The sequence below is a fragment of the Onychomys torridus genome, chromosome 3 (assembly GCF_903995425.1).
Source record: "Onychomys torridus chromosome 3, mOncTor1.1, whole genome shotgun sequence".
Taxonomy (NCBI): Eukaryota; Metazoa; Chordata; class Mammalia; order Rodentia; family Cricetidae; genus Onychomys; species Onychomys torridus.
The window spans coordinates 131,898,785-131,913,214 of NC_050445.1; the positions used below are offsets into that span (position 1 = coordinate 131,898,785).

Genomic DNA, 14,430 nt, shown 5'->3' on the forward strand with positions numbered 1-14,430 from the left:
TCTTACTAAAGAAGCCTTAAATGTAAAATGTAAACTATAAAACTGTCAAAAATTGCCAGGCGGTGGTGGTGCACATCTTTAATCCCAGCACTTGGGAGACAGAGGCAAGCCGATCTCTGTGAGTTTGAGGCTAGCCTGAGCTACAGAGTGAGTTCCAGGAAAGGCTACAAAGCTACAAAGAGAAAGTCTGTCTCAAAAACAAACTAACAAACAAAAACAAACAAACAAAAAAAAACTGTCAAAAATGAAAAGGCTAGTGAGATGGCTCAGTGGTTAGGAGCACTTGTCGCTCAGTTCCCAGCACCCTCATGGTGACTGGAAACCATCTGTAACTCTAGTTCCAGGGGAGGTGTTGCCTTCTTCTAACCTTTGCAGGTCCCAGGCACCCATATCACGCACATACATACACCCAGGCAAAATACTCACACACATAAAAATTAAAAACTAAATGGTCGGTCTCACACTCCACAGCTGATTTGCGCTGCGTGTCTTTTCGCTGCTCCGTCTCCCCGTCCTTCGCCGATCGCAATGGAAGAAGAAATTGCCACCCTCGTCATTGACAATGGCTCCAGCATGTGCAAATCTGGCTTTGCTGGCGACGACGCCCCAGGGCCGTGTTTCCTTCAATCATTGGGCGCCCCCGACACCAGGGCGTCATGGTGGGCATGGGCCAGAAAGACTCTTATGAGGGTGACAAAGCTCAGAGCAAGAGAGGTATCCTGACCCTGAAGTATCCTATCAAGCACGGCATTGTCACCAACTGGGATGACATAGAGAAGATCTGGCATCACACTTTCTACAATGAACTGAGTGTGGCCCCCAAGGAGCACCTGGTGCTTCTGACTGAGGCACCCCTGAACCCCAAAGCTAACAGAGAGGATGACTCAGATAATGTTTGAAACTTTCAATACCCCAGCCATGTATGTGGCCATTCAGGTGGTGCTGTCCCTGTATGCATCTGGGCGCACCACAGACATTGTCGTGGACTCTGGTGACGGGGTCACACATATTGTGCCCATCTACAAGGGCTACGCCCTGCCCTACACCATCTTGCGTCTGGACCTGGCTGGCTGGGACCTGACAGACTACCTTGTGAAGATCCTGACCGAGAGGGGCTATAGCTTCACCACCACGACGGAGCGGGAGATTGTGTGTGACATTAAGGAGAAGCTGTGCTATGTTGCCCTGGATTTCAAACAGGAAATGGCTACTGCTGCATCGTCCTCTTCCTTGGAGAAGAGCTATGAGCTGCCTGATGGGCAGGTGATCACCATCGGCAATGAGCACTTCCCATGTCCAGAGGCGCTCTTCCAGCCTTCCATCCTGGGCATGGAGTCCTGTGGCATCCATGAGATCACCTTCAACTCTATCATGAAGTGCGAAGTGGATATCCGCAAGGACCTGTATGCCAACACTGTGCTGTCTGGTGGTACCACCATGTGTCCAGGCATTGCTGACAGGATGCAGAAGGAGATCATGGCCCTAGCACCCAGCACGATGAAGATTAAGATCATTGCTCCCCCTGATCGCAAGTACTCAGTCTGGATTGGTGGCTCCATTCTGGCCTCACTGTCCACCTTCCAGCAGATGTGGATCAGCAAGCAGGAGTATGACGAGTCGGCCCCCTCCATCGTCCACTGCAAATGCTTCTAGATGGACTGAACTGGTGTCAGGCATCTGCTGCATGAGCTAATTCTGAAGTATCAATTTGCCCTGGCAAATGTACACACCTCGTGCTAGCCTCATGAAACTGGAATAAGCCTTTAAAAAGAAATTTGTCCTTGAAGTTTGTATCCAATATCAGCACTGGATCATAGAACTTGTTGCTGATTTTTGACCTTGTATTCAAGTTAACTGTTCCCTTGGTATATGTTTAATACCCTGTGCATATCTTGATTTAGTCCTTAGTCATGTGGCTCGGTCACTTGGTGGCTGGGGAGAGCATAGCTGTGGAGGAGAAATCCCCAGCCTGGTGGGTCTGTGTGAAGCACCGTGCAGTGATCTGTGCAGGGTATTAAAACCAACAGCTGACTTCCAGAATTTCTCGAGGCTGGCAAGGGTTCCTGAACCAGTTATCACTTCCGTCTTGCCGGTCTAACGGTGGGAAAGTCCGAGCCTTAGGACCCAGTTTCCGTTCTGGTGTTTTCCCTCCTGACGCCGTGGGTTGTTACTTGCCTTGAGTTGGGAAAGTTTGCATTGACACCTGTAAATGTATTCATCCTTTTAATTTATGTAAGGTTTTTTGTACTCAATTCTTTAAGAAATGACAAATTTTGGTTTTTCTACTGTTCAGTGAGAACATTAGGCCCCAGCAACACGTCATTGTGTAAAGAAAAATAAAAGTGCTGTAGTTAAAAAAAAAAAAAAAAAACAAAACACCAACTAAATGGTCAAAAGAGTATCAAAAATACACAGAGAGTTCCTACATTGCATAAGGAAATACTCAACAGAAAAGCTACTCTGGAAAACCATTCCTGGTTGTTTGCATTAAACACATACAACCCACTAATTGTCCTTGTAGACATTTGTCCAGAGAAATTATACACATGAAATATTTTAATGCGGATCTTCACGGCACCTTTGCTGATAATAGCCAAAAAATTGGAAACAGCTCAGGTTCCCTTCAATGAGTGACAGGTAAAGGCATGCTGCACTGAGCCTGTGCCATGGAACAACCCCAGCAATAAGGAAACTTCAGCAACACCCAGACAGTCTGGGTTCAGCTATGAAAAGCTACACCAAAAGGAAAGGACCAATCATAACATGCTGCCTGTGGTATGACCGCCATATGTAATATTGTAGTATTCCTTTTACAAATAATATTTTATTAATTCTTTGAGAACTTCACGCAATGTATTTGCTCATATTCACCCTAAACACCTCCCATGTAAGCTCTCAGCTCTTATCTTCCACCTTTGTATCCTACTTCTTGTTTTTAGCTTAATAACCCAAGAACTTTAGTTTGTACTGTCTGTGTAATCCTGAGTGTAAGAGACATCCAGTGGAGTGTGCCTGAGCTACCAGGAAATGTACCATTAAAGGAGACTGACTCCCCTTTCCAGAAGCCATCAGCTGTCTATAGCTTCTCAGGTAGGGGTGGGAGCTCATGACTCCCTTCCCACCCCTTGCTAGAATTTTGATTGGCTTGATCATGTGCTTTTCTGGTGTGAAACCACACCTACTGTGTGTCTATGGGTGCCTTGGTACTGCCATGTCCAGAAGACACTGTTCTCCCCCGTCTTCCCCAACCTCTGGCTCACACTGCCTTATTACTCTCTTTTAGGACTGTCCCTAAGCTTGGAGAGGGAGCGTGCTATGGATGCCCACTTTGTGGCTGAGCACTCCACCATCACTTATTCTCTGCACTTTGACCGGTTCTGAGTTCTTACACTAACTGCCATCCGCTGCACAAATAAACTGCTCTGGTAAGGTCTGAAAGCTGCTCTAATCAATGCATGCAAAGATACAGAATTAGAATGCACCTTAGCACTCTGTCCATTTAACACAGTAAGAATAGTAGACCTAACCACAGGGGCTGATGATCTTCCCAACCTGGGTTCTAGCCCAGATTTTCAGTACCAGACATGGTTTCTCCCAATAAAAGCAGCTTTAAATCCAATCAGAAATCATTAGTTATCCCCATGACATTCATACCACGATTGCGCCTGTGTTCCTATCTTGTCACAATAGTCATACCTTTTTGCAGCACAGAGTTCAAAGCTGGATAAAGATGGTAGATGACTTTCCCCTCAATAGCCTGCAGAGCATGTTCCAATACTGTGAAAACCAGCCACCAGGGAGAAAGCTTCCTGATCAGTGCTGACCTGATTTTCCATGTCCTGTGACTAATGTGTGTGATGTCTTCAGCAACAGGGTCTTACCCTCATGTTCTGGTGTGCATTCAAGAGTAATGAATGGTATTATCCTGCATTGTTTTGGGGGTCTCTGAAATACCTCTGATCAACAACATGAAGAACAGTATCACCACACTTGGCATGGGCTTTTTATTTGGCAACCTAGGTCTTATGTGCATAATAATCCCCTGGGTAGGGCAACTCCAATAAACTCTTTTATATGTATGTAATCATATACATATTACTAAGTTGTCGTGTGGCTTTTTCAAGCATCCTTAGTTGTCCTGCCCCCAACAAAACACTGACCTCCCCTCCTCTCCCTTTTCCCACTTAAACTCTTCCTTCCCACTATCCCCTTTCTCCTTCATGTCACCTGTGTTCCATACCCTCTATCTCTTAAGACTTTTCTTCCTCCTTCCCACCAATGTGCCCTTCCTAGTTTTCTGGGATCCACAAGTACTCCAAATCAAACACATAAATATAAAGACTCGACACTAAGATCCACATGTGAGTGAGAACCTGTGACATTTGTTTTTCTGCATATGTGTTATCCTGTTTGGTATATTTTCCTGCTCCATCTATTTACCTACAATTTTCATATTTTCACTTTTCTTTATAGTCCGTTAGTCAGTTGATGGCATCGAGGCTGTCTCCATGCTTATCTATTGTGAATAGAGCAGCTTTGCTGAACATGCAACTAGTAGGACATGGAGTTATTTTGATATATGTCCAGGAATGGATTAGCTCGGTCATATAGTAGATCTGTTTCTAGGGTTTGTTTGTTTGTTTGTTTGTTTGTTTGTTTGTTTGTTTGTTGGAATTGCCACACTGATGTCTCTACTAGCTTCACTAATGTGCCCTCTCACCAACCATGCATGCATTTCCCCATTCCACACATAAATGCAGACCTATCAGAAGAACACCTGATTATTTGGCAGAAACTTTTAAAGTCAGAAAGGCCTGGGAAAATGTATTGCAAGTTCTGAGAGACAACATTTGTTAACCTAGAATATCATACCTGAAAAACTATCCATGAAATTTGAAGAAGTAAAATGTACTATGACAAAAACAGATTAAATGAATTTATGACAACAAAGCCAGCTCTACAGAGGCCACTGGAAGGGACATTTCAGTCTGAAGACAAAGAGATAAAAGATAAACACATCCAAGAGGTCACAAAGAATAAACATTATTCAGAAGAGTTCATAAAAGAGGTCTAAGAATACACCACAAAGCAAAAAAGGCAGAAATTAACTCACATTGTTCAATTATTACTCTTAAATACTATTCCTTGACCAAGAGATGCAGACAAGCAGTTTGGATTAGGAAACAGGTTCCATCTTTTTGTTTGTTGCCTCTAAGAAATACATATCGCTATCAAAGACAGATACTGCCTTAGAGTAAGAGGATAAAAAACTTATTTTAAGCAAACAAGACCAACCAGGAGTAGCTGTTCTAACATCTGAAAAATGATAACAAGGGTGTGTGCCAAACATTTCTAAACTGACCTTTGCTGATGATTTCTTGTAACATGATGGTCCTGGCAATTCTTCTCTGAACAAGCAACAGTAAACACTTCGTCCCAGGTAGCAGCATCACTGCAGTCACCAACACAATCAGAAGAAGCTGGCAACTCGGAGCAGCAGCCAATGCCTTCATAGTCTCACAGCTGCCACCGTTTGTGGCTAGGGACCAGCCAAAGTCTCCTAGGCCAGCCTCAAACTTGGGATCCTCCTGCCTCTGCCTCCTTCAGTAAATCCTACCAGTGTGCCACCACAACCGGCTGAGGGTAGCATGGGTCTGAGCGGGGGCCCACAATGCCACAGGCAAGCAGCTTTTTCATGTATTTGTACCACTAAAGTTGAGCACCAGATGTAGCAGGAATCTTAAAAGTTCTTATTAATGAAAACAAACCTTGACCAATTATTGGGATGAATGCTGGAAGATCAGAGGAGCAGAACAAGCCACAGCTACCTCACCTCGCCAGTTCCTCAGCTGGTCTTGTTTCTTCAGACTGCAAACTTCCGAGTCCTCATCCAAATGAATCTCAGCTGAACTGTGCTGCTCAAACCCCAAAAGCTTAACTAGCCAAATGCTTCTAGTTTCTGGTCCTCATGCCTTATATACCTTTCTGTTTTCTACCATCACTCCCTGAGATTAAAGGCTCGCTTTCTGGGATTAAAGGTGTGAGTCACCATGCCTGGCTGTTTCCAGTGTGGCCTTGAACTCACAGAGATCCAGAGGGATTTCTGTCTCTGAAATGCTAGGATTAAAGGCATGAGTGCCACCATTTTCTAGCCTCTGTGTCTAGTGGCTGTCTGTTCTCTGACCCCAGATAAATTTATTAGGGTGCACAATATTTTGGGGGAACACAATATCACAGGCTGAGGTGTCCTTCCCACTGTGGTATTTAGGACAAGAGTCTTCCTCTGAAGGTCAAGTATTGTCGTGTGTCAGATAGGGGCTCTTCCTGGGTCTAAAGCTTTCCTTTCTTTGTCATGGAATTCTCTAGATCCCTATGGGCCTTACCCAGAATCAGCCTTGGTTCTCCCAAGATTTCTAAGCTACTGCTCTTGCTACTGGGAGTGTTCCTGGTTACCTGTGGGCCTAACAGTGTTGAATCTTGTTCCTACCCTGTATCTGAAGCTTCCAATGAAGCAAGATGTGAAACTCCCCAAGTATCAATAGGCACCCCAGTTCAGGACTGGCCTGCTCCCTGGTCTTTAGCAAGGGATGAAACTTCTGGCAGATGTGGAACTTTATGAGCATCTGTGGGTCTAACCTAGAGTTGAAGTTTGTGTTATTCTTGAAAGCATGTCTAGACATGGAGAGCAATGATTCCATAAATTAAGCAGAGCACAAGGAAAATCTAAAAGAACAATTCAAACAATGCTTTTGGTGACAGAAATACTCCATATAAAAGCCAGAATCCTGGTTGTGCTGTTACAGTGAGCTGGGATGTATCTTACATATTGTGTTACATGGTGCATTAAAACACTGTACTATATATAGCATGCTACATTGTATTCTGGCTGGAATTTGCAAATTGTTACCTTTGGTGAATCCTGAATAAAAGATACACGGGATTTTTCTGCATAATTTCTTATAATAATTCAAATGTTCACTAACAAATTAATGAATATCAAGTAAATTAAAAGTAAATAAATAAAGCATATATATAATCACACACACATACATATATTACATGTACATACATTGGAGCATTTCTCAACCTTAAAAATTAATAAAATCTGATACATGCTACAGCACGCATAGACATTGAAGACACTCTGCAAAATAAGCTATATGCAAAAGAATCGGTAAGACGTACTTAGAGTACTCATAAGTTTAGAGACAAAAAGTAGACTCATGGAAAGTTATTTGGTGGAAGGTGGAGTGTTTCATTTTCTATCACCACAATAAAATACTCCCACAAAAGCAACTGAGGGGGAAAGAGTCTGTTGACCCACAGTTCCGGGCTACAGTTCATCGTTCTGGGAAAGCAGCTGGTCACGTGACATCCACAGTCAAGAGCAGAGAACAATGAACCAATTCATGGATGCTCAGCTACCCTGTCCTTTTCATTCAGTCTAGGAAGCAGCCCATGAAATGGGTCTTCCCACCTCAATCAACCCAATTAAGAAAATACCTCCCAAGCATGCCCACGGGCCAAACTAATGTAGTAATTTTTTACTGAGACTCAATTCCCAGGTGATTCTAGAGCATGTCAAATGAACAAATAAGACAATTAATAGATACAGAGCTTCATTGCAGGATGATAAAAAAAAAATCTATGATAGTAGTGATAGTTGTAAAGTTCTGAGGATAGAATTAATGTTAATGAATGATACTATTAAAGTGATATTGTATATATTCCACATATAATATATATCACTACATTATAGAAACAACCCCCCTCCCCAACAAAGCAGACCAGCATCATAAAGACTTGAAGATCACAATCTGGAGAGAAAGAGAACATGATGGGAACAGGGAAGCAGATTGACTTTGTAAAGACCTTTTACATAATTACAACACAATGAAATTAAGATGCAAAATGTCTATGAAACGAAAGATCATTGACAGAAATATGTCCAACTTTACTGCTTGTGACATAAATATACAGTAGGAAAAGACTGCAAAAAAATTTACAAAAAATGTAAACCCTTTCATCCACATAGTGAGGCTATTCTGAGACTACCATTTGCATGAAGCAAAGGCAAAACAAATGAGGGTTTGGGGTTTGTTGGTTTGTTTGTTTTTGGGGGTTTTTTTTTTTGGTTTTTTGTTTGTTTGTTTTGTTGGGTTTTTTGGTTTTTTATTTTATTTATTTATTTGTTTATTTATTTATTTATTTATTGGAGTTCCTGGGAACGGGGACTTTTACCATGAGAGTATAAAGAATTAAATAGATCAGTAATGGGGAGAGGTAGCAATTCTGTAATCCACAAACTGTGAGTTCTGGAAAGGACCACACAGACTCCTTTCTAAGCAGAACAAAAAGTCTTGCAAATAATTCATGGTGTAAGCAAACCATCTCTGTAAAGAGGAAGGCAGGGAGTGCATTATAGGCGGGATTTACACCGCACTGTGCAGTCGGGGTCTGCGCTTTACTTTATACCCTAGACTGAGCAACACGGAGTCTGGAAACCGCAGCTGCTGACGTGCAAAGAGGGAAAAACGGGGGAAGCTGGCCCTCCCGGGCCACAGGACAGACAATAGATGCCAAGCAGGGTCAGGATGAGTCTCTGCTCCATGCTCAGCCACGGCTCCTGAGCCTGGTGAGCCAGTCAAGAGCCATCAAGAAATCCAGGCAGTGTCGTGGAAAAGGAACATGAAAACTAAGGTGCCAGATTCCTGACTCACATGCCAAGGGAGCCAATAAGCTGTTTTTTACCTTGAGCTTTAGATTTAGAGACTTTTGTCAGAGTTAATGGCTTTCTTGAGCCCACTACAGCTGTTCCAGAGGCTCAAGAACTAACTACTGGAGGTATATGCTCTTGTCTTCCTCTAGGAAGCGCCAACGGTGTTCATTAATGGTGACATTTTGCCTACAACCCTTGACTTATTATTATTCCTTAAATGACACCCAGAGACTTAGACTGATCCATTTCTAAGACACTGCATGACACCCCTGCCCACTGGGCACGAGGTCAGCAGTTCTCAGGGGCTGCCTACATGTGCCGCTACTGACTTGTTTCTCTCTAGCTTCAGAGCCACTGTTCACCCCACACATGATGCTGCCACTGACTGAGATTCAGAAGGACCCTCTGAAGGCGTTCCACTGTGGAGTAGCTGGGCCACTCTGCTGCCTGAAGGGTGTAGAGGAGACAAAGAGGCAAGCTGACCAGGACTACCCAGCCCTGAAGTGCGGGGAGACGGACTCAGTCACGTTACTGAGGAGCTGCCTTTGATGGCCCTGATGGCCGATTCTCTCGCTTCCCCCGGAGGTTTTTGCATCTTACTTTATGGGATTCTGTGGTCTGGAATACTCCATAAATCACTATGCGCCTTTCAGAGTCACTCTATATGCTTCATTCACACTTCCTGACAGTTCCTGCACCATGAAGAGGTCTATGCAGTGGCTGGTGAGGCCTCCCCAGGCCTCCTGAGCTCCCATAGATAAATCTATCAGTCGCCTGGCCCGTCCATGCAGCTTTCCCAGCTCAGATATGTGTGCAAGACTGGAACCTGGATGATCAAAAGTCTGTAAATGTTTAATGACACCAACACTTTGCAAATGCACAAGAGAGGCAGTTCCAGAATCCCTCTGCATCCCGAAGATTAAACAGTGGTGCGGCAATGGTGCTAAAGCCCATGTACATTTTCTTGGCTCGTGAACAAAGTCTGGTATTAATCTGAGCAGGTCTGAAACAAAAGGCCTAATGTGAGGCATTAAGCTATGTTGACCCCGGGAACTGGCATTAAGCTGAGGCAGTGGACAGAGAGCCGTGGGAAAGGCCCACATAGACAGCTTCTACTCTGAGCTACTACTCTCCTAGACCACACACACCTACCTACCAGTCCATCTTGCCTTGCAAGTCACATGCTTGGGGAGTGCCTGAGCCAGGCAGTCTGTCTTCTTAAGGGTTAGAAGGTAGGATCATACCCCCTTTCATCTGTATGTGCTGGATTTGGGAGGATCAGCTCCGTCAAAAGCCCAAGATACATACATATCAGCAGGTGAGTGCTGTTCAGTGTCTTTGGAGCTTTAGAACACCCCTGCGACAGGCAGGACACTGATCTCCTTCTTGATTCTCCTGCTAACTGGGCAGACCATGCTGAGCCTGCGAGGGGCTGTGAATAAATCCAGTTCAGTTTCCCCTTTCTCTTCACACTTCCCTTCAACTTGGAAGTCATTGCCATGCTGAATGGAAGTGCTAATTTGCTCCAGTGTGGATAGGGCAATACTTCTCTTTATGTGACCATCAAATGATACAAAATGCTGCTCAGAGACTCCATCTTTGTTTCTGATCTGATACATCTTTCCCTAAAAGCAGGGTGCTGGACATGGCAGCAGTCCACATAGAGATATGCAGTTTCCTAATCTAGATATGAACTGCTTCCCTATCCCTGTACAAACACATGCATCCCTTCCATCTGTCTTCACAGACAGCAGATTCCTCTAGCTAACTCACAGATGCTCTTGACCTTTGTATTGTAACTGACCTTGTCTCTCAGTTGCATCATGATCTCAGGAGCGTACAACATACAGTCCAGGTCCTAGCTGAGCGGCTATGGAGCATTGCATACCTGCCCCACTTATAAAATGAGCCTAAGAAAAGCACCCACCTCCAGTATCTGTTGCAATGATGAAATGACATAATGCTCCGAACATGTCCAGTCCTGACTGTAGTGGAGAGAAACTTACGTGTTCCTGACTCAAGTGTGGGTGTGCAGATGGACTGTCTTTAACATGTGCCCTTCTGGGGGCCTGAGTCATGGATTCACATACCCAGCTGATTTCTCGGTGCTGCCTGCATCCTGATGGTTAGTGCATTATTTCCTAATATGTACCCTGGGGGCACCATGGAACCTGAAAAATGTACATTCCCCATTCTGTGCTACTAAAGGAAAGTATGCTGTTTTTTAAAAAGACCCCATCCAATGCAAGAGTGTGTAATAAAACACATTCTCTCTTTTCCTGAGAAGGTCTGCATGAAGACACTGCCTGAACGTAAATATTAAAACAATATACATTCCACAGAACAGAGAGGCAACCCATGCTGTTCCAGAGAATATTAGTTTTGCTCAAAGCAGAGCCTGAGCAGCATTGCTTTGTGAGCTTCCCTTCACTGACTATCCAACTTAAATTCAAACACTTGCCCTGCCAGAGGACCCATTGCTTTATAAGGCTGATAATGCCACACACAGCAGATGCCATTTTTGGAAAGCTCTTTCCAGTGAGCAGCCTTACAGAGTCCACCCCACAACCTTCCTCCCCAAACAGGTTTCTAAGCGAGTGCTGGCTCTCTTCCACACTTCAGGGAGCTATGAATATCCTTCTATCTCTAACCAAAATAATGAATAAAACTATACATGAATAAGAAGAATACATAAGTGTGTTCTTAATTGGTATCATAAAACTAGGTATGTATAGATACATATAGCCACATATACTTTTACGTTTTTCATTTGCATATGCATAAACATTTCTGGACATAAACACAATGCACTGTCAAGATTGACTTGATGTGGTGGTCTGAATGAAAATGGCCCCATAGGCTCATAGGGAGTGGCACTATTGGAGGTGTGGCCTTGGTGGAGTAGGCGTGGCCTTGTTGGAGTAGGTGCGGCCTTGTTGGAGGAGGTGTGTCACAGGGGTGGGCTTTGAAGTTTCAGATGTTCAAGCCAGGCCCAGTAGGTCTCCCTCTCTTCCTGCTGCCTGGGGATCCAGATGTAGAACTCCCAGCCCCTCTCTAGCACCATGTCTACCCGAGTGTTGCCGTGATTCCTGTCATGGCAATAATGAACTAAACTTCTGAACCTGTAAGCCAGCCTCAATTAAATGTTTCCCTTTATAAGAATCGCCATAGCTGCCAGGCGGTGGTGGCGCATGCCTTTAATCCCAGCACTTGGGAGGCAGAAGCAGTCGGATCTTTGTGAGTTCGAGGCCAGCCTGGTCTACCGAGCGAGATCCAAGAAAGGCGCAAAGCTACACAGAGAAACCCTGTCTCAGAAAAAAAAAAAAAAAAGAATCGCCATAGCCATGATGTCTCTTCACAGCGATGTAAAGCCCTAACTACAACACTCAAACAAGTATGATTGGAAGAGCTGAAGTTAGATGGCATTGTACATTGTTGCATAAGTACTACTATGTGATTGGATTTATTCTTTGAGGAGAATAAATAAAATAAAAGAGAAAACTAAAATCAAAGAGGAGAAAAACACCTAATTTTATAGTTACCCACCAGCCTCACTCATCAGTTTCACTTCCTCCCCACACACTATTTGATGAGCTTGCCTCCTCAACCTTCACCCAACTTTCCCTTTTCAATTTACTGTTGAACATAAAGGGCAGAGGAGCTTGAAACACATTCCTAAATCTTCCACTAGGACAAGATCTGGCAACCCTGGATGAGAATAATCATCTAGCAGCACTTTCACGCAGACCAAATTTCTTCATCTGGACTGTGGTAAATACTTGTTCTTTTCAAAATGGAAGTGTGGGCATGTTAGGTACCATGTGTCAGTAATCCTAACAGCTGTAGGCTGAGGCAGGAGCATCAGGAATTCTCACTAGCCAGGGCTATACATAGGGATCCTGTTCCAGGAAAGAGAAAGAAAGAAGCAAAGAAGCAAGGGGAAAAAAGAAAAAAAGTAAAAATTAGAACTGGTCTTCAAATGAAAGCGAGAGGCAGATGCACCAGTTAGGCATTCTTGTCTCATCTCCTTCTATAGAGCTACCATCATGGACTTAGAAAACTAGTCCTACTCTGTGCTTCCTCTCTCCTGCTGCAGTGGTACAAACCCAGAAGGTCCCTATAGCAGAGTCCCCCCTAACAGTAATGTTCCTACAGTGGAATGTTGCACCCCACAGATGCTCGGCAGACCTCTTGAGTACGTGCTCAGGAGTGTGCCTCTTCCACATGCTCAGTGCAGTCCAACTTCACTAGGATGGCACACTAGCTACAGAGACTATCTGAGCAGAGAACTTCCTTCTGGTCTGCATTTCACTAGGGATGGTTCAAGTAAAGGAAAACCTAATGACTTCAACCAGAAGTCCTCTGGGTTGCAAAATATGCTCTTATTTGCCTAAACAGAGCAGAGAAGAACTGTATTCGGGAGCAAGGAGCATTTGGTGAGAAAACGTAACAGGATTTACACAATCCCTCCTGTCCCCAAAGCAGAATGTCACTCAGGAATATGTTAAAGAGATACACCAAACTGCTCAAGACAGGTGGGCCTTACCACTCATTACTCACCTAGAGTAGAGGGTGGCTTTCCTCTCCAGCTCTATCTGCATCCTCAGATCTTGCACATTGTCCCAGACTCTATAAAGCACTGTATTCATCTTCCCATCCTCTGAAAGTGGCATTGAGCCCAGTGGCCACATGTTTATGAGTACCGAGAGAATCAATGTGTGTTTTCCTCCATGGATCATTCCGTGTTCCTTCTGCCCTGGAGACTGTCTACAGTTGGCTCTCAAACCCAGCCCCATTAGGTTCAGTCATTCCACAGCCTCAATGTAATATCTCCAAGGAACTCTCCCAAGGAAGGCTTGCTGTGCATTCACTCCTAATTACACTCAGCATCACAGGACGTATTATCTGGAGTGACATGAGAGATCCTGTGCTGGAAACACTCATCACATAGACGAAATTATTACACAAAAATATTGCTCTGACTCTGGTGTTATTTGAAAGTGGGAGACTTGCTAGATTTAGTGAGAGGGAAGCTATATATAACTTGTTTGGATGGAGTTAACCTCGGTATGGACTTCCTTAGGGATCTAGTGCATTTATCACACAGCAGAGCTATTAGTGCCATGGCAGATTGTTGTAATATAACACACGCTTGCTGTCATCAGCCCCCAGTAACGCAAATCCAAGATGTTCACTTGGAATGGTATGGGCCCTTTGGCAGTTCCAGCTCAATGCCCACTAAATTCGCTGCAAAGATCCACGGATTCCTAGAACTCGCTCCACATTTGCAAGTGCATGAAGTAAAATATACACAAGAAAACTGAAAAGCTCCATAAAGAATCTCAGTTTTTTCTAAATATCCAGATGCTTTTCTTTGTCTAGCAAAAGCATCTATAATTTTTACTGCTTGCTTGTCTCCATATTTAATCCCTCTTTGGAAGGCGATGGATCTGTGTAAGATACTTTCCCATTCAAAGCTCAGACACGAAGCTTGAACTTGAAAATGACTTATAATCAATTCCACGGCTTCTCTTCTAGGCTCTCAGGCAGTCTTTAGGAACCCTGGGCACACTGCATAGAGCAGTCTGGAAGGCTGAGGCCAAGGAGCATCAGGGACCCAAGAGTCAGGCTCACCACAAGATCTCAGCAGTGCATGCTTATCTGTACTCAGTGTTATGGGAGGGAAACCTTGTTCTCAAGTGGCAAATGTC

At 44.1% G+C, this 14,430-nt stretch overlaps 1 pseudogene; it reads left to right on the plus strand.

Annotated features, from left to right (window-relative positions):
• The first annotated feature begins 528 nt into the window (after window positions 1-528).
• On the plus strand, window positions 529-1,653 carry LOC118580638 (annotated as a pseudogene).
• Window positions 1,654-14,430: the final 12,777 nt, after the last annotated feature.